Consider the following 26,325-nt stretch of genomic DNA (forward strand, 5'->3'; position numbering starts at 1 on the left):
ACGAAGGCTAGAATTTGTACGCCTATAATGCTACAAATATCTGCTGAGTGGCGACAGGTGGCCTTTTCAGGCGGATCACGTTTAATGCTCCATCGGACGGATGGCCGCTGGCGTGTACAGCGTGAAACGCCAGTAAGGGAACACAATGCAACGATAGTCGAAATGTCCAGGAGAGAGTGTTATGATCTGGTCAATGTTTTCGTAGCATTACACGGGTGATGACTTCGTTCCGGAAGGCACAATGGATCAACAAAGCATGTATCTATTCTCGGGGACCGTGTCCAACGCTACATACAGTTTGCTTTTCCTTGGCACGATGACATCTAACAGAAAGGTAATGAAAAGTCTCAGCCAGCTTGTAGTTTACGTGCCTGGTTCAAGGAGCACTAGGATGAGCTTACCGGACTTCCCTGATCACCAGCTTCGCCGACATAACGTCTTTTGAGAACCTCTTATGCCACGTCGATTGGGCTGTACGCGTCATAGGTCTTAAGCCGAGAGACCTAGCGCAGCCACTGCGCTGGGGTCGACATGGTTCCACATCCCTGTCAGTACCTACTTGAACCTCACTGACTCTCTTCCTGAACGTCTTGTAGCCGGTCCACTCTGCATAAGGCAGTTATTCAGCATTTTACAGATGGCCACATTCATATGACTGGACAGTATGGAAACACCCTTGACCAACGGATTGGTTCAAATGGCTCTGAGCACCATGGGACTTAACTTCCGAGGTCATCAGTCCCATAGAACTTAGAACTACTCAAACCTAACAAACCTAAGGACATCACACACATCCATGCCCGAGGCAGTATTCGAACCAGCGACCGTAGCGGTCGAGCGGTCCCAAACAATAGCCCCTAGAACCGCTCAGTCAGCCGGCTGACCAATGGGCATCGGTTCGATGCTGCTTACCAAAATGGACAGAAATATTGTCCCTGAATCGATATTAGAGCATCAAAATGAGTAGGGGTTGATAACGCAAAGAGCGAGGATATGGGCGTGAAAGTTGCCACGCAAAAGAACTTTTACCCTATAAACAAAATATATTAATCTGAAGCCAGTGCTGCACCGCAACAATGAAGTCTACACACGTTCATCGGCATGAGGCTTAACAACAGATACAGATAATTAATGATTTGCCAGTATTTAAAAATTTATAACAACATGAGTAAATACAACCAATTTACAATAAGGAGCTGACCTCTGTGACCAGGTCTGGGCGTACATATCCCCTGCACACATTCCAACAAAGCAAAGCTAATGACTTGATGCAGCTAGACCAGTGACTCCCAACCATCATGAAACCATTACACCTGATTGCGATCAATGTCATCTAGCGCCCCCCTTCCCCCAACATCATGAACGTTAGCACCTAACGTTTTCTCCAACCACTTGTATTTTTAGTATGGTGTAAGATAAACGGCACTTCGTTTTTCTATATGTTTTATTAAACCACGAACTATATGTTTCTAACAAACATTTTTAGAAGTGTTAAGAAATTTTCAGTATATCGCCAGTTCCACCTACAACTCCTTCTCAAAAAAGAAAGCTATCTACGCACACTGAGAATAGGCAGTCGTTACAGAAAGTGTTTCAGCGGGACCACTCCTCCGCCCAATGACACTGGCTTCACCCACATCCTGTACCCCCATTAAAAATCAACCGAGTTAACATGCGTGCACTATACTTACTGTTTGTATTTCACTTGATTGCTGGTCTCCTTATTTCTGAACTGGCAGAAACTGGCAATCTACGGGCTGCTAATGTTTTGTGTCTGACCACTATTACTAACAGCAATAATATTGTGTTGGCCTTTCAGCAATGTAATTGGAATTACGTAGTTACTACTTGTCTTGTGCTGTCAATTAATTCCCTTACCTATTGCGAAGTAAATAATAAAGAATATTAAAAAGGAAAAAACTTCGTGCTGTTCTGCAAAATTATATTTATTTTGTCATGAACCAGCTTTCGGTTTCTCAGGACATCTTCAGGTGACAACTGAATGTCGCAACCACAGATAAGCATTATGTGCGTCTTACACAGATATTACTTGCGCACAAAATACAAAAATGACCAAGTGTTACGTAACAAAAATATTACAAAAATTACTGACTAAGAAAGTGATTAAATAAAGTTACGTGGAGAACATGTAACATATGAGGAGAAATAAGATGAATCTACAGTTTCAGTCTAATATTTGAAGCGAAAACTTAATTTAACTAGCGACAAAATGGAAACTGTGTCTCATCGTTTAACACTAGGGTGGCATTCTGTGTCATGTGTTCGTTAATTTACATTATTTCTAGCAAAGTCATCTTTCTGGTTTTCTTGACAGAATGTAAAAGTTCACATTCTACATCATATGGATATTTCTCTGCTAGAAGGTGGTCAGAAAAGGACGAATTTCTTCTTTAATCGCCAGCTTGTCTCATGTTCATGCAGCCTACTCGCCACAGCTCTGTCTGACTGATCAATATACATTTATTTACAATGCTGGCAAGGGATTTTTACATACCTTTCTGTGAGAAGAGTTGCATTTGGTCTTTACTTTTGAATCAAAATTTTGATACGTTACTGGTATTATAAAATACAGGTCTCTAGTTGCGAGATTTTAACTTTTTTTTGCAAGATTGTCTGAAATGTTGCCACGATTTGAAATTTTGTACCAGACTTTCAAACTATCCAGTGACAGCTACTGCCCAGCATACAGAAGTGGTAATTTCATTCATTTTCTTTTTCGCAGAATAGTATCAGTCAGGGCAGAGCTATAGCCATCGCCGGAAGCCATTTGTTTGATGGTTTGTTGTTCTGTTTGAAAGACTTATTTGGATAATGGAACAGATATGAGGCGATGCACCGTCGAATGGACAGTTGCATGTTTGCGGCTGTGTTGATGAAGTTTTTCTGCCAAACTACGACTGAAAAATTCAGTAAATGGAATAATGAAGAACCTTCTGATCCCTTCCACGAATTACCCACAACTGTGACATGTTTTCATGAGATACTTAAGCGTATATGTCGCAATTTTACTGTCATAAATGTATAGTATGAAGGTCAATATAGAAGTTTTGTAGATAGACTGTGTGAGGAACAAGGAAGATTTTGCTCATACATTCATTTCATAAGCTGTAACCACCACCACACTGCGTTACGCATTAATGCTAGTACTTGTAGGAAATTGTAATGATTGGTGATGTATGTAGTCTATGTACTGCGAAATAGTGATAACAGTAATGTTCTTTTAAAAGTAATTCAGTATTGTGAGTGAACCACGACCCAACCATTTAGCTTTTGCCACACAGAATAGTTTCATTTTAGCCTTCATGGAATAGTAACTCGAGTTTTGGATCCACTGATCAAGATGAAACTATGAATACTGTTCCATGCATATGTTAGCAGAAGATCTTCGAGTGTATAGCAATGGTACCAGCAGTGGGGTATGAACATTTAACAGTGCCAGCCACTCGTGCTGGCGAAAATGTCAGGAAAAGCGTTATACGTCGGCTGAATAACTCGAGACATAGACCATCAGGCAATTTGTCAGCAAGTGAGCAAGAAGGCCACAACGATTTTTTAACATATTTATTGTTACACTTATTCCAAGTATACGTGCTCACTCATAAATATCCATGCGGAATTAGAAAATGAACATGCGAAAATTACAAGGCATACAAAGGAATGACATATATCAGTGAACAGAGTATTTCTACTACGTTTTAACTCACGGTACATGCGCCCAATATGGGCACCATTTGTAATGCAGCAAACGTCAGTGCCGTGCTAAGACAGCAGCCCCTTTCTGCATATCTGTTAATTCGGTTACAAATCTACAGGCGCGAACTAATTCGATTCCACAGTACGAACGTGGTGATTTATTTGTGTGTGCTGACAAGCGTCGCGCCGTACTGGTGTGATCTGCAATTACGTATGGCGTGTGCTACAAATCGGCACTTGGAGAGACGCTGTATATACTGGTTTTGAAAGGGGGCTTGCTAATGAGTCAAGATAGTTAAAGGAAACTATCCGGGATATATTAGATTATCTACTGTTTTCACTGTAGTGTTCTTATGAAAACTTTTCTTTTCGCCAAGATCGCTATGTCAACACATTATTTTCGAGCTGATCTGATTTAGACCTCGGGCTGAGCGACCCGTATTGATTTGTGTGCTTTTTCTCCCAAAAGCTTTGGTTTCATTTACCTCACCATTTTGATGTTTTTGCAAGGAATTTAACATCGTATTTGTTACTACACCGATAGCAGGCCACACTGCGTGGGTGTTTCGACCTAGATCTTAAGTTAAAATCTTAAGTTACGTAATAAAAATAGGCTGGGTCAAAGTCTCTTGTAATCACAATTCCAGTACCATTCTTAATAAAAAATCAGGAGCGAATTTTATTAACCAATAAACCTGGTTATGGAAACCGTGGTCTGGATATATACAGGGTGTTACAGAAAGGTACGGCCAAACTTTCAGGAAACATTCCTCACACACAAATAAAGAAAATATGTTATGTGGACATGTGTCCGGAAAGGCTTAATTTCCATTTTAGAGCTCATTTTGGTTTCGTCAGTATGTACTGTACTTCCTCGATTCACCACCATTTGGCCCAATTGAAGGAAGGTAATGTTGACTTCGGTGCTTGTGTTGACATGCGACTCATTGCTCCACTGTACTAGCATCAAGCACATCCGTACGTAGCATCAACAGGTTAGTGTTCATCACGAATGTGGTTTTGCAGTCAGAGCAATGTTTACAAATGCGGAATTGGCAGATGCCAATTTGATGTATGGATTAGCACGGGGCAATAGCCGTGGCACCGTACGATTGTATCGAAACAGGTTTCCAGAACGAAGGTGTCCCGACAGGAAGACGTTCGAAGCAATTGAACGGCGTCTTAGAGAGCACGGAACATTCCAGCCTATGACTCGCGACTGGAGAAGACCTAGAACGACGAGGACACCTGCAATGGACGAGGCAATTCTTCGTCCAGTTGACGATAACCCTAATGTCAGCGTCAGAGAAGTTGCTGCTGTACAAGATAACGTTGACCACGTCACTGTATGGAGAGTGCTACGGGAGAACCAGTTGTTTCCGTACCATGTACAGCGTATGCAGGCACTTTTAGCAGCTGATTGGCTTCCAAGAGGACACTTCTGCGAATGGTTCATTCAACAATGTGTCAATCCTCATTTCAGTGCAAATGTTCTCTTTACGGATGAGGCTTCATTCCAACGTGATCAAATTGTAAATTTTCACAATCAACATGTGTGGGCTGACGAGAATCCGCAAGCAATTGTGCAATCACGCCATCAACACAGATTTTCTGTGAACGTTTGGGCAGGCATTGTTGGTGATGTCTTGATTGGGCCCCATGTTCTTCCACCTACGGTCAATGGAGCACGTTATCATGATTTCATACGGGATACTCTACCTATGCTGCTAGAACATGTGCCTTTACAAGTACGACACAACATTTGGTTCATGAACGATGGAGCTCCTGCACATTTCAGTCGAAGTGTTCGTACGCTTCTCAACAACACATTCGGTGACCGATGTATTGATAGATGCGGACCAATTCCATGACCTTCACGCTCTCCTGACCTCAACCCTCTTGACTTTCATTTACGGGGGCATTTGAAAGCTATTGTCTACGCAACCCCGGTACCAAACGTAGAGACTCTTCGTGCTCGTACTGTGGACGGCTGTGATACAATAGGCCATTCTCCAGGGCTGCATCAGCGCATCAGGGATTCCATGCGACAGAGGGTGGGTGCATGTATGCTCGCTAACAGAGGACATTTTGAACATTGCCTGTAACAAAGTGTTCGAAGTCACGCTGGTACGTTCTGTTGCTGTATGTTTCCATGCCATGATTAATGTGATTTGAAGACAAGTAATAAAATGAGCTTTAACATGGAAAGTAAGCGATTCTGGACACATGTCCACATAAAATATTTTCTTTCTTTGTGTGTGAGGAAAGTTTGGACGTACCTTTTTTAACACCCTGTACATGGTGATGTACAGTTCAATAATTACTTTCTTTTTTCTTAGATTAACTCTGCATTATTTCACGAATGGTGGCGACATACGGTTGCTATTTCGAGTATGAAACAGAAGTTTCCATTTTTCCTGGATTTCCAGCTCTCCCATTAGTACTCTTTTTGGATTTGATTTAGGACCTAGACCTCGAGTTGCGTCACTAGAATTTCGTCATATCGTTAGCACGTTACAGGACGTTACTCTCAGCTGATTTGGGGGACTGGGTGTTTGTGTTTTCCTCATCATTTCATCATCATCATCGTCATCATCATCATCATCATTCGTGACAGTGGCTAGATCGGATTGTGTAAAAATCGGACTGTGTTCAAATTGGGACTTCGTACGGGCGGTGATGGCGGTGCAGTTGAGCGACCCACAAATCAAACATCATCTCACTACTAATAAAAAGTCGCTTCACTTATCATGTTTCGCAGATCTCATGGGAATAAGAGTACTCCTAAAACGTGGTACAGATATGCAGGGTGCTCTAAAATTCCCGTTACAAACTTCTAGGACTTGTATAGGGAACTGAGCAGACAATATTTCCATGCTACAGTCGTTAGGAAACATATTTGCAAGGTAGGTATGGAACAGCGTAGTCATGGTGAGGGGTTCTTACATGTGATCGACTGATGTCATTCGATGTCTATCCTATCTCTCTGACCCGGTTCGAGCATCATTCAAGCGTCTGTGTATGTTACAGCGACATGGTTGAGTACACTTTTGCAGAATACGCGGACATGACCCTTCCGAAGGGTGAAGTTCGTGGTAATTGAAGAGCTCCTCGTCGCTTTTATCAAGATCGTTCTCCACAAAGTCCAACTCGATCGCATACCATTTTCACTACAATTACGCAGCGGCTTCGAAGAAAGGATACCTTCACCGTCATCAGGCGTGACTGGTGCTCCAAGGAGAACTGCAAGAGACCGCACTGCATCATGTTGAAGAGAAAGTGTCAAACAGTACACGAGCAATTGCGCATTGAATGCATGTTGCTCTAAGGACAGTCAGGTACGTTCTGCATGACCAACTACATAATAAATTCTCAAAAGGATACAGTCAGTATTGTAGGGGTTACACTGGGCAGGACTCTGTCTTACAAGGAGCACCTGACAAAGATTGCAAGCTAAATAAGGGTAAGAAGCAACATGATCCATAAATTGTGCTGCACCACATAGGACTTCACAACAGACACACTCTGCACATCAGCAGTTGGGCTTGTCTACTCAGTGACAGAATACTGGGCTCCATTATTGATTAATGGCCCGTACATAAACAAAACTGAGGTGGCATTAAACGACACCATGCACCTTATCAGCGGCGCGATAAAATCAACCCCTACCGTATAGCTGCCAACCCTGAGCCATGTACCACCACCAGAAGTACGGAGAAAAAATACTGTCTTCAGAGAATACAACAAGGTAATTAACGACCCTCAGCTGCCCATACATAATGATACAGCTGACCTGGAGCACAGAAGACTTATATCGAGGCGGCTTCGATTAATCACAGTCTCTGAAAACAACACTGGACAGAACACTATCCACCAAAATGTCAAAGGCTCATGATAAACGAGAAGCCGCCCGGCCTCAGATAGTCATGCAAAGTGTGGGAAACTTTTAACCGCATACGCACTGGCCACGGAAAAAGTGCCGTCGCCCTCTACAAATGAGAACAGATACCAACTCCGAAGTACCACAAACTCTCCTGCACATAGTAGAAGAAGGCTCAGTTCGTGCTTCCAAGAGAACTTTCAATGACATCCTAGCTGCAACAGAGGAGGCTATCGATCGTCTTCAATGCCTGAATGTCAATTTGTAATTAAATTGTAGATAATGTGCATAAGAGCAGCAATGTATGCCACGATAAATAATAAATAAACAGTCAACAATGCCAGCCGATTTTGTACCGTAATTAAGTTTTCTTTTTGTTTCTTCGGTTATTAATGAGCTGAATTGTAAAATAAGTGATATACCGAGTCAACCTAATAAATTAATTGTAAAAGTGGTCACGTTACCAATATGTATTTAACCGGCTGCAGCACGGAAACGATAAGTTTCCGGACACGGGTTCAAAGTCAAAACGTTATGTACTCTGTCTCCTCCACAAATACTATACGTTTGTAATGGCAATTTCTGAGCATCCCTTATATGTAACTCACAAACCCAATAGTGCACAACGATTAACAAATAGAAAAGGTTTCGCTGTTCATGCTGTCTTATTCAAGACGTGTACATAAAGTATCACTGCAGATTTGAATACCGCAGTCGGCTGATAAGTGTCACTTCTGATAATTTCCCTCATATATTTAGCCTCACTATATATTTTCAGAAATTGTGTCTATAGGTTGTGAACCGCCTGCAATTTTACTCATACAATGGTAGCACGCTTACGTAAAGATGTAAATTTAATCAAAGAAACTATACTAAACATATGTTTTGATGCTGGTGCACGATTTTAAAAAATAAAGGAAGCTTTTATTTATTAATGCATTCTATATTGCTGCTCAATATTGCGTGTTGACTTCTTTTACAATATACTATTTTGTAATTATTAATTTTTATAGTTCTTCTATTTCAGTGAAACGGAGCAATAAGGTTAAATCCTATTTGTTTTCCCTGGAAACGTCTGCTGTGTAGTTTTCCTCTAACGACAGTTTTATTACATATCTTGCATGAAGTAATCTGTTGATATCGGATGTAGTCATTGTTCCGTCAAAAAAATTTTCAGCGAATTATTCCAGTGTCGTAGGCCGCCATGTACGACACTTTACAGCATTCTGTGCCTCTTTAAGAACAATTAGTGTAGTTTTATCTTTATGATTACTTTGTGCATACTATTTTTGATATTAAATTTTGTTTAGTCTGACACAAACTTGGAACCCTGTTACATAATTTCTAATGGACCTATTTAATTGCGGACCGCCATGTAGCAGTACCTCTCACCAATTAAAATTTCCTTTGTACTCTGTGTCTAGTCATCACTTACTCTTTCGTAGCCAACGTGGCATTATACCACGAAACAACATAATAGGGCGTGTATAAATTTTGTTCGTATCACACAAATTCTAAGTTGTACGTATTCATGGCTCCACATTCTCCATGTTATTTTAATTTCTCGACTTTCTTATGATATATGTTCACACAATGTTACTTACTAGATGCGTTCATTATTGTAGTTTCACTTTGAATTACACCATCCATATGAACAGAGTTGTAAGTAATTTGTTATCTTTCAGCACAATGTACGGTCTTATTGTTATATAGTGGTTTGAATGATTGTGGGGTGTAACTGCCGCTGCCCAGTATTTTATTATTGAATTTGTGCGGACGCCCTCCTGTTACTTTTTTTAAAAAATATTACCTATTACCTTAAGCATGTAACCTCAGCATATTTTCTTTTGTAGATCTGATGATGCCAGTTTATATTGCCGAAACTAGTTATGTACTAATGCGTTAACACAGCGATGTTGGCAATAAATAAAAGTTTTCATAATAAGACTACAGCACAAATTTGTAGACCGCCTAAATAATTGACGGATAATGAAATGTAATCACTATTTAAAGTTTGTCATTCATATCAGAGGGACGGTCGCAGGTTCGAATCGTGCCTCGGGCATGGATGTGTGTAATGTAAAGGTTAGTAAAGTAATGTAAAGGTTAGTTAACTTTAAGTACATCTAAGTTCTGGGGGACTGATGACCTCAGATGATAAGTCCCATGGTGCTCAGATCCATTTGAACCATTTGAATATCACAAGGGCAGTAAGGTTTCTACACATTATTTTTATCTCGAAAGACATCTAAATACTAATTTCTTTTAATAAATATAAGGTAGCGACGTGGTGTACTTGGGTTTGGCCGCAAGGGAACTGGCAGAACTGAACGAAAGATATCTCGGGCAAATAGCTCTGACAAAATAAATGCTTTGCCCATATTGTAGTATATAAATGTTAGTTAAGGAGACATGAGCTGAAATTACATCCGCTTGACAATGGAAAAGTAATTAAAGTAATCACGAATGGGTCGTCAACTTATGAGTTAAAGAGAAGCGACTAGATACATTAAAGGAATGACGCTAAAACCAATCCACGATTCCACATGTTCCGTGAAGCTTGGTAATTTCAGGTATTAAACTCGCCATACATAGTAACATTTAGAAAACCGTTTGTAAAATGTGTAAAAGAGAAAATGTACACCTTCACAAAAACAGATTAAATACACTGAGGTGACAAAAATGAAAGGATAAAAAAATGGCTGAGCACTATTGGACTTGACACTAGAACCTCGAACCACTTAAACGTAACTAACCTAAGGACATTACACACATCCATGCCCGAGGCAGGATTCGAACCTAAGACCGTAGCGATCGCGCGGTTCCAAACTGAAGCGCCTAGAACCGCTCGGCCAGTCAAAAGATATCCTCCTAATGTAGTGGAAGGACCTCTTTTCGCACGGTGTAGTGCAGCAACCCGGCGTGCCATAGTCTCAACGAAATACTCAGCCATGCTGTCCCTGCAGCCGTTCATAACTGCGAAAGTGTTGCTGCTGCAGGGCGTTGTTTGGAAACATGAAACCAAGAATGGTTGCAGGTGGATTACAACCAGCCAAACATAGTCACTTCCAACCATCGCTTTAGATGAACCAGACGACCTTGTCCGTTCCACGCAAACACAGCCCAAGCCATTAGGGCGATGTCATAAGTTTTCACAGTATCTTGTTGGAAATTTAGACCCACGGCTTCGTGGGTTTTGCACCACATTCGGACTCTACGATCAGCTCTCACCAATTGAAATCTGGACTCATTTGATCAGGCCACTGTTTTCCAGCCTTATAGGGTCCAATCGTCACGATCACGAGTCCAGGAGAGGGACAGCAGGCGGTATCGTGATACTGGCAAAATCACTCGATTGGGTCGTCAGCTACCATAGTCCATTAACGCCACATTTCAGCGCACTGACTTGTTCAATGAGAGATCCAAGCAAACGGCGCTGCTCTCGGTCGTCAAGTGAAGGCCGTCGTCTACGGCATTGTCTGTAATGGGAGGTAATGCCTACAATTTCGTATTCTCAGTACACACTTGACGCGAAAAAAAACCTGTTCATTCACGTCGCACAGTCATAATCAAATAGAAAAGCCATTCATATTAATCACCTGAATACAAATCAAGGCTTCGCCAATGCACAACCCTTTTATACCCTGTGTACGCGGCACTTCCACGTCTGTATATGGGCGTGTTGCGACCTAATGACTTCTGCCCCTTAGCGTATGGACCAGATAAATCTTAAAACTTGCAGAATTTTGAACAAGTATGCATAAAATTAGATATTAAGTGAAAGAACTATTAACACTGAAAAACTGTTAGACAATAATTAATGTCGATACCAAAACGTAATTAGAATCACACATAATCTAGCACGCACATACACACATCAAAAAAAGTTGTGCAGCACCCCGGTTCCCAGAACTGAAGATTGACGTTGACTTTGGATATTTATTGTATCACAACACACGCACAGTCCCTTTGACTGTTCAGAGATGTCACTAAACACGCCCAAAGATGTAAACAACAATGCATGAGGAGCGCCTATTAGACGGAGGAGGTCCGTCAGCCGAACAGTTCCAGTCATTCCACCAGGAAGGAGGTACACGCCTCGTGTTTTCAGTAGTTTAACCATGCCTAGACGGTCAATACCGCCGTTCGATAACATCCGCATTGTTACTTTGTGCCACGAAACACTGTCAACAAGGGAAGTGTCCAGGCGTCTCAGAGTGAACCAAAGCGATGGTGTTCGGACATGGAGGGGATACACAGAGGCAGGAAATGTCGATGACATGCTTCTCTCAGGCCACCCAAGTGCTACTACTGCAATGGATGACCACTACCCACTCGGAGGGACCCTGACAGCAATCCCACCATGTTGAATGATGCTTTTCGAGCAGCCACAGGACGTCGTGTTACGTCTGTGCGTAATACGCTGCATGATGCGCCACTTCACTCCCGACGTCCATGGCGAGGTCCATCTCTGCAGCCACGACACAATGCAGAGCGGTACAGATGGGTCCAACAACGTGCCGAACAGACCGCTCAGGATTGGCATCTCGTTCTCTTCACCGATGAGTGTCTCGTATGCCTTCAACCAGAAAATCGTCAGGGACGTGTTTGGAGACAACCCCGTCAGGCTGAACGCCTTACACACACGGTCCAACGAGTGCAGCCGCTGGTGGTCATGGAAGGCGCCGTAACGGCTGTACGATACGTGAATGCCATCCTCCGACCGACAGTGTGAGCATATTGGCAGCATATTGGCGAGGCATTCTTCTTCATGGACGACAATTCGCTCTCCCATCGTTCAAATCTTGTGAATGACTTCCTTTAGGAAATCGACATCGCTCGACTACAGTGGTCAGCATGTTCTCCAGACATGAACCCTATCGAACATACCTCGGATAGATGGGAAAGGGTTGTTTATGTACGACGTGACCCACCAACCCCTCTGAGGGATCTATGCCGAATCGCCGTTGAGGAATGGAAGAATCGGGGCCAATAGTGGCTTGATGAACTTGTGGATAGTATGATACACGGCGGATACACGCATGCTTCAATGCCAGAGGAAGTGCTACTGGTTATCAGATGTACTGGTGTGTACATCAGTCTGGGCCATCACCTCTGAAGGCCTCGCTGTATGCTGGTACAACATGCAATGTGTGGTTTTCATGAGCAATAAAAAGGGGGGAAGTGATGTTTATGTTGATCTGTATTCCAAGCTTTTGTACAGGTTTCGGAACTCTCGGAACCGAAGTGATGCAAAACTTTTTTTGATGTGTGTACATCATACTTAAATTAATGGCAGTGATTTACAAATTCTAATGCTCTAGCAGGGGAGCTGAAATTATTGTAATGTACACAACAACTATAGCCAAACCGCAGTGAAGAAGCTAAAGAAGTCAACGAAGCTGGACAAGTTACACAAAAGTTAACTAAGGTTCGTCTTACCTAAACAGACAAGTACTAGATTCTCTGGCGTAGCTGGCCTCGGTCTGCCACTAGCTACCGGATTTTAAGGACTGTAAGATGTACACTTTTCTTCGAAAAATTGCCTCCAAAATTAAGGAGCGTCGAAATTAATACACACATCAAAAAAACTTTTGCTTCACCTCCATTCGGAGATGTTACTTACTATATGTTTGTGCTCCAATGTAGACGTATAACTTCTCTTCCAATGTCGTTTACAGTGGTGATAACACTCAGTAAATGTCTGAAGATCGCCTTGTAAGCCGAAAGTCGGTTAACACTATAAAAGTAATACTCTAGAACATACGCAAACTAGTGATTTTCCTTTATTATAATGTTGTTCTACCAAAGGCAACAGCCTTGCCGCTGTGCATACCCCGGTTCCCGTCAGATCACCGTAATTAAGCGCTGTCGGGCGTGGCTGGCACTTGGATGGGTGACCATCAGGGCCGTCATGCGGTGTTGCCATTTTTCTTGTTGCACTCATCCTCGTGATGCCAATTGAGGAGCTAGTCGAACGAATAGTAGCTGCTCCGGTCACAGAAAAGCATCATAAACTGGGAGAGCGGTATGCTGACCACACGCCCCTCCAATTAGCATCCTCAGCTGAGGATGACATGGCGGCCGGATAGTCCCGATGAGCCACTTGTGGCCTGAAGACGGAGTGCTGTTCTCCCAATAACTGACGGAAGATTCAGTTAACAGCCTCCTATACAACTAGGAGTATATCATCTGTCTTCATTATTACATATGCAACGCTGAAACACACATGTGGATCTTAAATGAGAGGTGGGGAAAAACGGTTCCAGTAAATAGTGCTCAACAGTTTTCGAAGTCGGGTCACAGGCAGTGAGAGTAAAATGATGGGATGGTAATGTTCCCGAGAAGCTTGTTATTATTTAAAATGTAAAGCGTAATTCTGAAATGTGGATGGTATAACACGAATGTAAACTAATATAGGATGTGACACATATTCTTTTTTACCTAGATGTGTGAACTGAATATCTTATATAAATCTAACCCCCACCCCCTCCGTCCTATCTCTCTACCTCCCTATCTCTCCCTCCCTCTCTCTCCGACACCCCCTCCCCCCAACACACACACACATGTGTGTGTGTTAAAGCGCGCGCCCGCACTCACACTTCGTTTGTGGTACATGTGTATATCGTGCGTGTCGATAATGATATATTGGTCAAGTAAACCTTTTTTTAAGTCCTAATGATGTATCCTTATTGGGTGGTTCGTTTAAAACAGTTTCTACTAAGGAAGTGATTGCCTCGAAGCCGACACTCTAGGAGAATGTGCTTGCCTTATTTTATTTCCTAACCATTAGGTGGGTATTCCCGTACAGTGTTTTTTTTGTGACTGGTACACACTTAAGAACTGTGTGTTTTGGGGCTTATGGGCGCTCAACATCGAGGTCATCAGCGCCCATTTAAGAACTAATACTAGATATAAATACTTGATATGTTTCAACACCAGTATATTTCTGCTGCTTCTTACAATCGCTGCAGCTTATATATTGGACAGCTTCTCGGTACATTAACTCGTTCGTCAATATGCACATAAGATGGAGCCAGATTTGAAGAGTGTTGACTGACTCGATTGCTTTCGATGTACTCTTCTGCGTGCAAATAGTTTTGGAGAATAGATTATGGGGGCCAATTGCTACCCATCCATGAATTGTAATTTTCGATGAAATATTTATGGTCGTTGCAGAGTGAATGCTTCTAATTTTTACAAGAACATAGCGGCTGTAGCAGCTGGCTTAACAAAACTGAATTACTTGACACCTGGCAGCCATCGTGCAAACTTGTGAGTCCATCAGTAGGCAATTGGTGTAACAGTGTTGTATTAAAGGGTAATAACTAGCACAAGGTCACTGCCACACATATATCCTGCGTCATACCCACAAAATCACAACAAATCCTAACAATTGGTGCCTGTGCCTTATATACTGGGAAGAAAGCAGTCGATCAGCGACTAGACGACGAGCATGGGTGCTACGCGGCCTAGCCAATGAGGCTAGTCATAAAAGGCCGCCTCTGGACGCCAGCCTACTGTGCCGAATTGCCTGCGTCACACACGCTGTGTAGCCGGCGCCTGCGTCACCAAGACGAGGCGTGTCGGCTCGTACGTGACCCGAGCTCCCCCTGTGTGGGGCCGCGCACGTAGCGGCCCCATGTGACGCGGATCGCAGACGTGATCTGGGAGGCATCAAGCGTGGCCACTTCGAGGAGTTTCTCAGCTCTCTACTCTGCGTTTGCAATAATTTTTTTTTAATTTTTATTAGGCTTTCGCGCCTCACTCTCTAAAAACAGAACACTAATGGAATCGCTTTATTTTCCGTCTGACTGCCTGTCTGTCTGTCTCTCTGTTTGTTATGAACCCTTTCTGTCCGGAACAAAATTCAGATTTATGCCACTTATGAAGGTCTATGATACTGTCAAGCAGCAAATTTTAAAACCTTCAACCTTCAGCGAAAAGATACAGCCATTTAAGTCACATATTTTGATACTAAAAACTCACTCATAAAAACCTATAGGGTGTTTCCAGTTGACCTACAATCTAGAAATCTGGGAAGAATCAAGGATTGAAGATACACAATACAAGTAAAGGAAAAAATTCGAGAATCGTCGATGTGTAATTATAAGACACACAAAAATAGTGTCATTTTTCATCCGTCTGTCTGTCTGTATTTTAAGATTCCTTTACCTCTGGAAGAAATAGCGTATCATCAAGATCAAATATATGTGATATACTGAAGTTTGTAGTCCCTTAGGGGTGTAAAATATTTAACCTTCTATACTAAGCAGTCAAAAGATACGACCAGTTATGTCACATATTTTGAAACTCATAAATTCTTTCAACAAAACCTATAGGGTACTTACAATCATAAAATTGGGCAAGAAGCAAAGTTTCACAGCGAAACCGAAGTGAAAAATCTGATATTTATTAATTTGTAATTGCAACGCACACAAAATGTCTTTTTGCCATTTCAACATACATTACTTTCTTCATCTCTCAGAAGCATAATAGACGAACAATACAGCATGCAAACATGAAAAGTAAAATGTAGTCATGTTTTACTGGTAGTAAGGAAATGAAAAATGTTTTATTAAATCTTCTCTCTGTACATATATAAACTGAAGTCCCCTGCTCGCTTCTTTTTGTATGTCTGGACTAGTCTGAGAAACTACTGTAAAGATTTTAATGTGGTCTTTGAATTCCCCAGACCAATATCTTGCCAGTATCGATATCGATAAAATCGTTGACATTCTCGATTCCTAGGATCGATTAACTTTACTTACACATAATTTAATTTGTTCAGAGACAGAATGCGAATTCTATTCGCACTTGGTCAATTTTATTCTTAAATTTACACTCTTCGGAATAGTGAAATCAGAAACAATACAGAGAACAAAAGATAAACTATGAGGTGTAGTTTTAATTACTAACTCGATAAAATAAAGCTTCTACCAACTAGTTTGTTGGTGCTGTTTATCCTCCACATCCGCTCTGTGATCAAAAGTATCCGGACACCCCAACATAACGTGGAACTGATTTGGTAGTGGAAGTGGAAGTATCACGCTCCAAGTAGAAAAGCTGTAACAGCAGAGTCTTTCTACCAGGAGAGTTCAGTGACTTCGAACATGGACTAGTCACTGGAAGTCATATCACCAAGAAATCCACTATGCAATGCAACCCTTCTAAAGCTATCCAAATGGAACGTTGCTGGTGTCGTTATGAAGAGGAAACGCAAAGCAACAACCCCAGAAAAAAAGAAAACAATACCACACACACCTCACATACAACGGACAGGAATCGCCAAGTATTGCGAAAGGTGGACGTAAACAAACGGACAGACATAGTCGCGAATTACAAAATGGAACCAATAGATGTGCTAGCACAATAACTGTAGGCGTGGGGTTCAGAGGAATGAGGTACAGTGATCGAGGAACTCCTCGTGCCCTCAGACTTATAGAACATATGCTCAAACGGTTCAAATGGCTCTGCGCACTATGGGACTTAACATCTGAGGTCATCAGTCTCCGAGACTTAGAACTACTTAAACCTAACTAACCTACGGACATCACACACATCCGTGCCCGAGGCAGGATACGAAACTGCGACCGTAGCAGCAGCGCGGTTGCGGACTGAAGCGCCTAGATGCCCTCGGCCACAGTAGAACAGTTGCTAAGCGACGCTTGAGGTGGTGTAGAGGCCGAGGCCGCTGGACAGTGGATGAGAAACCAGTGATTCTGCTTGATGCATCACGCTATACCCTGGGCAGTTCCACATAACTGTTTTGGTTTGGCGAATGCTTGGGGAACGTTACCTAGCATCACGTGCAATGCTAACAGTGAAATACAGAGGAGATAGCGTCAGGTTTTCATGGTTACTGTTTGGTCTCTTCATTGTGCTTGAGAAAACGCTAATAGCGGAAGGATCTGAACAAAGTTTATAGATGTTTACACTGTGTATATTAAAGGAACGGTTTGGGGGCAATGATTGTTTGTATCAGTGTGAGAATGCACTTTGTCATAGAGATACAGCTATGAGGTAGTGGTCTGTGGATAATAACATTAATGAAACCAATAGATCTGCTCCGAGTTCCCATGTGAACTCAATGGATCACCATAGGGATGAGTTAGAACGTAGAGTTCGCTCTGTACTCCAACATCCAACACCACTATCTTGCAGAAGAATGGGCTGGTTCAAATGGCTCTGAGTACTTTGGGACTTAATATCTATGGTCATCAGTCCCCTAGAACTTAGAACTACTCAAACCTATCTAACCTAAGGACATCACACAACACGTCGTCATCACGAGGCAGACAAAATCCCTAACCCCGCCGGGAATCGAACCCGGGAACCCGGGCGTGGGAAGCGAGAACGCTACCGCACGACCACGAGCTGCGGACAAGAATGGGCTGCCTTTCCTTCATAGACATTCGCAATCTTCACTGAAAGTGTCCCCAACAAAGTGCTAGCCACCAGAAAGTGGAAGGGTGGTCATACTCCATATTAATGTCCACTAAAATGTGTCCCCATTGACGGCCGTGCTACTGTGGATACAGCAGTTCCCATTAGATCACCGAAGCTAAGAACTATCGAGCGTGGACGGGTGACACTGCAGGTCGCCATGCGTTGTTGGCATACTGGGATGCACTCAGCCTGTTTATGCCAAATAAAGAGCTACTTGACCGGCAGTGAAGAGTCTAGTTCACGAAACTGACATCAGCCACAAGCTGATCCCACATCTTTTCATACCAGCATCGGAAGAGACCAGTAGGTTGGGGATAACACGGCGGTCGGTCATTTGCGTGATACCTTCCAAGGCTAGTTCGTTCTGAGACAGAAAATTAATAGGTGTCTTGATACTTTTTCTCAGATAATGTATTTGCCATTCATGTGAGACATTTTTCTCGATGCTTGAAGACTTGACAAGGAGCTTGCTTGTAGTAATTTGAATTTTGTCTGTTTAGGAAACTTCGTCCTCGAAAATTAGCTAGTCGTCCATCTGAAAATGCCTGCCACTCTATGGTTTCTTCGTATGACGAAAGAGGGAGAAGTTACTGAGAGCCATGGGAGGTGAATGCGGGCGTGAGGCTAAATTTGACAGCGCTATCCATTATATGGCTTAGCCCTGCTGTGCAAAAATGGCTCTGAGCACTATGGGACTTAATATCTGAGGTCATCAATCCCCTAGAACTTAGAACTACTTAAACTTAACTAACCTAAGGACATCACACACATCCATGCCCGAGGCAGGTTCGAACCTGCGACCGTAGCTGTCGCGTGGTTCTAGACTGACGCACCTAGAACTTACTGTGCAGAATAAGCTGGAAAGTTATGGAGCGAAAACATTGCCTTGGAAACATTCGTTATTTCGTCTCGACATCCCACGCAACGTCGTCAAGAGGTTTCGTTAACCTACTTTTGTCATGATTTGGCTCTTACGAACATACTCTGTTTGCACCACAAAGTAGCAGCCCCCCACACACAATTAGTATGACCTCGCGCGATAATAAGTGGATTTTCTCCTCATTCAGGAGATGTTTTCGAAATGTTCTCACTGCCTGCTTTGGGTATCCCTACATTCGTCCACAGTGATCAGGCGACCAAAGTAATTTGGATTGGCTTACACGTCTGCAATACACTTAGGTGCAAAAAGTCATAGGCTAGGGTATGTACAATTACAGATTGCCGTAGTTTCGCATACACAAGGTGTAAAAGAGCAGTGAATTGGCGAAGCTGTCATCTGTAATCAGGTGATTCATGTGAAAAGGTTTCCGACGTGATAACGGCCGTACGATTGCAATTAACGGACTGAACGCGGAATGGTAGTTGGAGCTGGACGCATGGGGCATTCCATTTCGAAAATGGTTAGGGAATTGAGTATTCCGAGATTCACAGTGTCGAGAGTGTTCCGGGAATACCAAATGTGAGGCGTTACTTCTCTCCACCAATAATCAAGGTCGCGACAGCCTTCAGTTAACGAACGAGAGCAGCTGTGTTCGCGTAGAGTTGTGGGTGCTAACAGAAAAGCAGCACCACGTGGAGTAACTGCAGATATCAATGTGGGACGTACGACGAACGTAATCGTTAGACCAGTAATGCGAAATTTCAAGTTATTGGGCTGTGGCAGCACACTACCTACGTGAGTGCCTTTGTTAATAGCACGACATCGATTGCAGCGGTGGGATCCTAAACTACTGAAAAGTGTGACCTAGTCAGAAGAGTCCCGATTTCTATTGGTAAGAGCTAGTAACAGGGTTCAGGTGTGGTGCAGACCCCACGAAACGACGGACCCAAGTTGTCAACAAGGCACTGTGCAAGCCGATGGTGACTCCATAATGACTTGGGCTGTGTTTCCATGGAATTGACGGGATTCTCTTCTCCAACTGAACGGATCATTGACTGGAAATTGTTACTTTCGGCTACTGGAGACCATATTCAGCCATTCACGGACACATGCTCCCAAACAATGACGGAATTTTTGTGAATGAGAGTGCGACATGTCACTGGGCCACAATTCTTGGCCACTGATTTGAAGAACGTTACGGATAATTCAGATAGTGAATGGAGATGGAAATTTAGTAGTTATGGGGGACTGAAATTCGGTAATAGTAAAAGGAAGACAAGGAAAAGTAGTAGGTTTACAGGGAATGGGGTTAGGTTCAAATGGTTCTAATGGCTCTGAGAACTATGGGACTTAACTTCTAAGGTCATTAGCCCCCTAGAACGTAGAACTACTTAAACCTAACTAACCTAAGGACATCACACACATCCATGCCCGAGGCAGGATTCGAACATGCGACCTTAGCGGTCACGCGGTTCCAGACTAAGCGCCTTGAACCGCTCGGCCACATGGGGTTAGGAACGAAAGAGGAATCCGAATGGTAGAATTTTGAACAGAACACAATTTAATCATAGCTAACTCTTGGTTTAAGAAGGCTGTATAAGTGGAACAGGCCACGAGTCGCCGGAAGATTTTAGATAGATTATATAATGGCAATACAGAGCTTTAGGAACAAGATTTTAAATTGAAAGGCATTTCCAGAGCAAATGTGGACTCTGACCACACTCTGTTTGTTATGAACTGTAGATTAAAACTGAAGAAACTGCAAAAAGGTGGGAATTTGAGGAGGTGGGACCTAGATAATGTGAAAAATCGGAGGCTGCAGAGAGTTTTAGAGAGAGCGTTAGGGAACGATTGACGAGAACGGGGAAAGAAACACGGTACAAGAAGAATGGGTTGCTTTGGGAGATGAAATAGAAAAGACACCAGTGGATCAAGTAGGTAAAAAGATGACGGCTAGTATAAATCTTTGAGTAACAGAAGAGATACTGCATTTTACTGATTTAAGCAGAAAATACAAGAATGAAATAAATGAAGCAGCAAAAAGGAATATAAATGTCTCAAAAATGAGATCGACAGGAAGCGCAAAATGGCTAAGCAGAGGTGGATGGGGGACAAATGCTAAGCAAACAAGGGAAAACAGAAAGGTGGAAGGAATATATAGAGGGTCTATACAAGGGCGATGTACTTGAGGGCGATATCATGGAAATGGAAGAGGACGTAGATGAAGATGAATGGGAGATATGATACTGCATGAAGAGTTTGACAGAGCACTGACAGATCTAAGTCGAAACAAGGCCCCGAAAGTAGACAACATTCCATTAGAACTACTGATAGGTTTGGTAGTGCCAACCCTGAAATCTCTACCATCTGCTGAGCAAGAAATGCGAAATATGCTCTTTCTTCAAAAAGAAAATAATAATTCCAATCCCAAAGAAAGCGGGTGTTAACAAGTGTGAAAATTACCGAACTATCAGTTTAATAAATCACGGCTGCAAAATACTAACACGAATTCTTTACAGACGAATGAAAAAACTGGTAGAAGCCGACCTCGAGGAAGATCAGTTTGGATTCCGTAGAAATACTGGAACACGTGAGCAATGCTGACCGTACGACTTATCTTAGAAGACAGATTAAGGCAGGGCAAACCTACGTTTTATCATTTGTAAACTTACAGAAAGCTTTTGACAATGTTGACTCGAATACTGTCCTTGAAATTCTTTGCAACGGTAAAATACAGGGAGCGAAACGCTATTTTCAATTTGTACAGAAACCAGACGGCAGTAACAAATGTCCAGGGACACGAATGGGAATCAGTAGTTGAGAAGGGAGAGATACAGGGTTGTAGCCTACCCCCGATATTATTCAATCTGTATATCTAGCAAGCACCAAAGCAAAGAAAAGAAAAAAATGGAGTCGGAGTTAAAATCCAGGGATAAGAAATAAAAACATGAAGTCTGCTGATAACACTTCCATTCTGTCGTAGACAGCAAAGAACTTGGAAGAACAGCTGAAGGAAATGAATAGTGTCTTGAAAGGAGGATATGGGGAGAACATCAATAAAAGCAAAACGAGGATATTGGAATGTAGTCGAACTGAATCAAGTGTTGCTCAGGGAATTAGATTAGAAAATGAGATACTTCAAGTAGAAGACGAATTTTGCTAATTGGGGAGCAAAGTAACTCATGATGGTCGAAGTAGAAAGGATATAAGATGTAGCCTGGCAATGGGATGGAATGCGTTTCTGAAGAAGAGAAATGTGATAACATCGAGTATAGGTTTAAGTGTCAGGAAATCGTTTCTGAAAGTATTTGTATGGTGTGTAGCCATGTATGGAAGTGAAACATGGACGATAAATAGTTTGGTCAAGAAGAGAATAGAAGCTTTCGAAATGTGGTGCTACAGAAGAATGTTGAAGACTAGATGGGTAGATCACGTAACTAATGAGGAGGTACTGAACAGAACTGGGTAGAAGAGGAATTTGTGGTACGGCTTGACTAGAAAAAGGAATCGGTTGTTAGGACACGTTTTGAGGCATCAAGGGATCACCAGTTTAGTACTGGAGGGGAGCGTCTAGGTAAAACTCGTACAGGGAGAGCAAGAGATGAATGTATTAAGCAGGTTCAGATGGATGTAGGTTGCAGTAGTTACTTGGAGATGAGGAAGCTTGCTCAGGATAGAGTAGCATGGAGAGCTGCATCAAACCAGTCTCCATACTGAAGACCACAAGATCAACAACAACAAGACGGAGAATTCTAGCGAATGATTTGGTCTCATAGATCGCCCGATATGAACCCAATCGAATATTTATGGGGTATTATAGAGAGGTGAGTTAGTGCTCAAAATCCTGCATACTCAACGCTATCGCAATCATAGTCGGTTATGGAGGCAGCATGCGTCAATATTTCTGCACGGGCCTCGAACGACTTGTTGAGTCCATGTCACGTCGACGTGCTGAATAACGCCGGGCCAAAGTGGGTCTGATACTATATTAGAAGGTACCCTGTGACTTCTGTAACCTCAGGGTAGTTCCGCTGCTGACATGACCAACAGTAGGTGCAGAATGTTGAAAACTGAACTGTGACTGATTATCACACTTTCGACAATCGTCCCTACTGCGATACGCCAATCTTCGAGCATCAGTGTCTGCCCTTTCGATTCCCGGTAATTCACAGACAAATAGAGTGTTGCTCCGTTCTTCGTCTTTGAGACTTTTCTTGTCACAGTGGAAGTACCTTCGTCACATAACTAGTATGTCATAAAACACCACATTGCTGGTGCACACTTCTACTACTGGATAGTCCTAGAATTGTTCCCCTTAAAACACAGAAAACTAATTACAACATTATACTCCAGTTCATCAGGGACTTCGCCAAATTATTTTCTCTCCTCTGTAACTGTTCTAGAGCTTTGTTTATTGCGGAGATTTCACTGCGTATCTGGACTGCAATCGTGCTTAATCGAGTTTAGAACGAAAGATCTTTATGATACAATTTGATTAATTGGGCAGGTTGATAGAATGCGTCCTCAGGCATCAAGGAAACATGGGGCTAGGGATAAAAATTGTTACGGGACGCCAAGACGCGGCAGCACTAAGCAGGTTCGCTGTGACAAGTGCCCGATACAACAAACAGCACAGAGCCGTAGGAGATTTGAGATTAGAATCCTAGAGAAAATTTGACAAATTCTATAAAAAAAATACTAAATACTGGGCTGAAGAATTATAATATGCTCTCCACATTTAATTGTCTGCAGTGTAAATAATAGATCCTTAATATACTGAAATAGTCATTTTACTGCGTTTTAATATTATAACTGATTTGTAAGGGCGACTTCCAGATTTCCTATTCAGATTATTCCTAATTTCACCCCCCATGTGTCACTTCTGGGAAAGCCACTCCCGCTAATTGCTTGTCTCTCACGCACGCTTCCAGTATTCTGTTGGCTGCCGTCCGTGACTGCTCTTACGGATACGCGACTGATCCGTTCCGGCACGATGTGTTTTATTTCATTTGCACCCCTTTACGGTTCTTTCACGTGCTCTGCCTTTAATCTATGACCTTTCTGGTGCTTTTCACTACGTCTTGTCGTTTGATCGCGACCATTATTTAATATGCCTGTTCGTCTTTAAGTCCACCTTTTCCTGGTTTTAAAACTTAATTTATTCTTTTTAGCGCTGACCATCTCTTATGGTCGACTTCTTCATTCCGCCTGTATTAAATTTTACGTTCGTCACTATTCGGCGAATTTATTAGAACCTGACTGAGAATGATGGGAAATCCAAAGCGCTCAACTTCTTCCTGCAAATGATCTGAAATTCAGTAATCTGACTACTGTATTCAAATTTGATTTTGTCTTTACGTATTTGTACATCACTTTGTAATTATTCTTCCTAGATTACGGTCGTTTCTATAAAAATATAAATACAATTTTTAAGTTTCCTATGTGCCATTCCCCTTTATCAGTTGTAACTGAAGATGCAGTTTTAACTTAGTACTGTTGAAAAATCATACAACAACAGATTGCACGAAGCTGCGACGTGGCGGTCGCGCGGTTCAAGACTGAAGCGCCTAAAACCGCTCGGCCACACAAGCCGGCGACCGTCCGTGGAGAGCTGCATCTAATCATTAGTAATGAAGTCCACCCAACACTCACTTTCACCGCCACCTACAACAACAGGCTTTAATCTCACTACTTGAACAAATGAAGAAATTTAAGTTGTATTGGGGGATATAAATTTTCAGTACTTCAGTTTATGCAGGATTTTTGTTACGTTAAGCTATCATACGCCATGCTTTGAGTATTTTTGTGATTTTACATAAAATTATATTTTATGACATTTAGACATCATGTTTTAATCCTCTTGAGCCTAATCACGCCAAGAAGAACTGTATTAAAAATTTTTTGTCATCTAATTAAATGCAGATTGAGAGTAATTGTTTTAAAAGAGGTTTAAACTGCAGTTTATCTTAATTTGACATGATTACTTTTAATTACCCAAATTAAACTTAAGTTAAAACTGTTTTTATATGAGCTGTTATTAGCAAAGAGACAGAACGAAAGCTAGTAGAACGGTGAGCAATATGTCAATCGGAGCGGCATCAAAGAAGTCTTCGGCCCGGATATAACAGTAACAACAACGTTCGCAACCAAAGTGTGTAAGTGCTGAAAAAAAAGCGGTGCAAATGGCTCTGAGCACTGTGGGACTTAACATCTATGGTCATCAGTCCCCTAGAACTTAGAACTACTTAAACCTAACTAACCTAAGGACATCACACAACACCCAGTCATCACGAGGCAGAGAAAATCCCTGAACCGCCGGGAATCAAACCCGGGAACCCGGACGTGGGAAGCGAGAACGCTACCGCACGACCACGAGCTGCGTACTGTAAGTGCTGACCTTTGTTGGAAAAATCCTTTTTATTACCTTATAGTAATGAATCACTGTTCTATCGAATCTTTCAGTTAAAAGCCTTAATATCACAGGACAGTATGTGATTCCTTTCACACAGTACACATTTTGTATCCGCTGTCCGATACAGTCACTTAAATCAACGCTTATGTTAACAGAATTTGGCTAATAGCTAGATTTCGGGAATACCGTCGTTGGGCAGACGGGAAGAGCTACATGGGAGCAAGCATTTAAAATGAGCAGAAGATGAAGCTACGTATGCTATATACAGTCACATTTAGAAATAACATCACAGAATTATGGCGGCTGTTTTTCTTAACAAACGAAATAGAATTTAAACATGCGAATATATTACGTAATCATGCAGATGGGCTGCAGTAATTCATTTATTGGTAGCGTTGGAACAGTAGCACGTGATCCTGTACTTTTTATTCTTGAGGTTCGGCTCCACTTCGGTAAGTACACCAAAAGCCTAATGAAGGCTTGGTATCTGACAAACCACACGCATTGCATGAACAAACGTTACGCAATCAGAAAATTGGCTTAAGGGGAGATGTATCATGCTGTCGAACAGTGTTCATATTATCTTTAGTACGACGGTGGACAACTGAACACGATTATATACCTTATTGTACTTTTTGATATCGATGAAACGTATGTGCAAAACGTAAGATGCCGATATCTGTCAAACCCCTATAAAGTAATGCAAGTATTGCACATCTCTCCCAAGAAATGTAATAGTTTGAAGGAAATATATTTCATATCATAATCAGCCCGTCATCTACAAATTTCACTTCTTTGACGTACCTGAAAGATACACTCCTGGAAATTGAAATAAGAACACCGTGAATTCATTGTCCCAGGAAGGGGAAACTTTATTGACACATTCCTGGGGTCAGATACATCACATGATCACACTGACAGAACCACAGGCACATAGACACAGGCAACAGAGCATGCCCAATGTCGGCACTAGTACAGTGTATATCCACC

The sequence above is a fragment of the Schistocerca gregaria genome, chromosome 1 (assembly GCF_023897955.1).
Source record: "Schistocerca gregaria isolate iqSchGreg1 chromosome 1, iqSchGreg1.2, whole genome shotgun sequence".
In the NCBI taxonomy this organism is placed as follows: domain Eukaryota; kingdom Metazoa; phylum Arthropoda; class Insecta; order Orthoptera; family Acrididae; genus Schistocerca; species Schistocerca gregaria.